Raw genomic sequence first — 2,802 nt, 5'->3', positions numbered from 1 at the left:
CTTCCGTCCTTCGAGCTTTCAGGCTTCTAGACTATTCCCAATTCTCTTCCTGGGAATTATTATACTTCTCTGGCAAATGATTGGTTGACTCAGGGTTAGGCTAAAAATTGAGAAACAGGCAATTGCAGAATTCTGGCCAAGCACCATGCTAGAGCTCTGTGGGAGAGCATGGCAGCCCTATCTGTCAGAACTGATCTTTGTTCTAGCTTATACTGAGCATCTTGAATTGTGGAACCCTGCAGGCCCAATGTCAGAGGCAATATGGAGATCAGGTGCATGGGTCATGTTCTCAATCAAAAACACAGTCAAAGGGGCAGCTAGGTGGTGCAGTGGATAGAGCACCGGCCCTGGAGTCAGGAGGACCTGAGTTCAAATGCAGCCTCAGACACTTAATACTTACTAGCTGTGTGACCCTGGGCAAGTCACTTAGCCCCAATTGCCTCACCAAAAAAAAAAAACCAACAACAAAAAAAAACCAAACCCACACAGTCAAAAATGCATTGGACTTGATGTCAGGAAAACCAAGGTTCAAATACTGCCATTGACACTTACTAGCTGTGTGACCTGGAGTGTCACAATTTCTCTGAACCTTAATTTTCACATTTGTAAAATGGGGATGACGATAATAATAATATGCATAGTAGCTATTTCACAGGTTGCTATACTAGTCAAACGAGATAAGGTTTGAGCAAGGGCAGCTAGGTTGCGCAGTGGATAGAGCACCAGCCCCGGATTCAGGAGGATCTGAGTTCAAATCAGCCTCAGACATTTGACACTTACTAGCTGTGTGACCCTGGGCAAGTCACTTAACCATCATTGCCCCACCCCCCCAAAAAAAATTGTGAGCACATTCAGGTTTTGCTACTGAAAGAAAGGCATCATAAAGTCAGAAACTTGGAGTAGGTAGGCAGAAAATCCTGACCCTCTCTCCTGGCTCTACCTTTTATTTTGACTTGCATTCATTTGAATCTACTAAGTCAGAGAGGTTCTTGGCATGGGTCAGCTTAGTTGAACCCTAAGTTAGACTATTATCTGTAAAAGAAGGTTTTGATTACCATCCTGAGACAAATGGAAAGCAATAGCTAGCACACTGCATGACTTTTTGTGTGTGTGTGTAAGGCAATTGGGGTTAAGTGACTTGCCCAGGGTCACACAGCTAGTAAGTGTCAAGTGTCTGAGGCTGGATTTGAACTCAAGTACTCTGAATCCAGGGCCAGCACTCTATCCAATGTGCTACCTAGCTGCCCCACTGAATGACTTTTGTTAGCTAGATGCGGCCGTCACTAAAAAACTACCAGGTTGACTATCAGGGATAGTTTTTAGCCCCTCTTCCCTAGTGGGTTGAAGCTAAGATTGTTGAGCTGGCCTCGAAGAAACGAGTATCCAGCAATTTTGTTCCTAATCAAGAACAAGACCAGTGAGACCAGCAAAGCAATGAGCTCAGTAGAAATTTTGTGCCAGTTGAGGAGCAGACCCAGCAAACCCAGTAGAACAAGAGGTGCCCAGCATGAAGCTGCACCTAGCAAGGAGGGTTGTCCCTCCATATGTACTGCATATTCATTACAGATACGCTTCTGATAGATGATCCCTATTTGTAGAAGTGTGTACCCTATATTTATATTTTATATTAATTAAGTATATAAATTATATATTAAGTAATTAAATTATTTGTGTGTTGCTAAATTATATATAATAATTATATATTCCTGTTATATTATAAATCTTCCTTTGTTATTTTATCAAATGCCATTCCTTCATGCTAACTGTGTCCTCTAACTGACTAAAGAAAAAGTTAACACAACTGCAGGTTCATAATTTACTGTTCTGAGTGCACATTAGGTATGAGAGAATGTCACAGGTGCCATGAATAAATGTTAAGTTATCTTATGTGCTGTGGATATAGTTATTGTGAGAATATAGTGGGACCCCAAGGGAACTAAGGATCTTGACTCCCAAAGAATCCTTAAAGTTTCCCAAGAGAGGGGGCAGCTCTATCTCCCACCTTAGGAATGGGTGTTGCTGAGCATGACCCTGGTATGCTGATAAGCAATACCAAGGTCTTCAAGATGATATTCAGGGGGGCATCTAGGTGGCGCAGTAGATAAAGCACTGGCCTTGGATTCAGGAGGAACTGAGTTCAAATCCAGCCTCTGACACTTGTCACTTAACCAGCTGTGTGACCCTGGGCAAGTCACTTAACCCTCATTGCCCTGCAAAAAAAAAAAAAAGATGATATTCAGGATAGGGATGGATGCTGCATATCCTATTCATACCCCATTACTCAAAGATCCCCTCCCAGTTATCTTGCCCTTCCTTCCCCTTTGTTTTGTAAAGATACAAAAGACCAGGTCTTCTCTTACTGCAGTGGACAGTCACCATAGTGATCTTGTTCCCCGGGCATATATTCCTCTCTCCTAATAAATCTCTTTTTATTTAACAAAATTCATGATGAGCCTTCAACTCTTTGGGTGAGCTAGCTCCGTGATCCAGATATCAAGTCCCCCCAACATTTTGGTGCTGAAACCCCAGGAAAAGTCATCAGACAAATAAACAGGGAGCTACTTATTTGGCTCTTGGATTCCCTGGGTGGGGTGTATACTGTACCTTATCCTCTGTCAGGAATCTCAGTCATGTCAGGTGGGCCCCCAATGTCTGAGGTTGGAATTGCCAGGCTACTTCTGGATCTTCATTTCTCTATGGTCCAGAGATGTCCTGACTTAAGAAGCACTCCTTGGATGTAAGTGCAATCCTCTTTCAGTGGGGTCTAGCTCAACCCACCATGATAAGGGAGGAGAGAGCATT

Source organism: Dromiciops gliroides, chromosome 5, assembly GCF_019393635.1.
Source record: "Dromiciops gliroides isolate mDroGli1 chromosome 5, mDroGli1.pri, whole genome shotgun sequence".
NCBI lineage: Eukaryota > Metazoa > Chordata > Mammalia > Microbiotheria > Microbiotheriidae > Dromiciops > Dromiciops gliroides.
Note: the sequence above shows the minus strand (reverse complement) of the source record.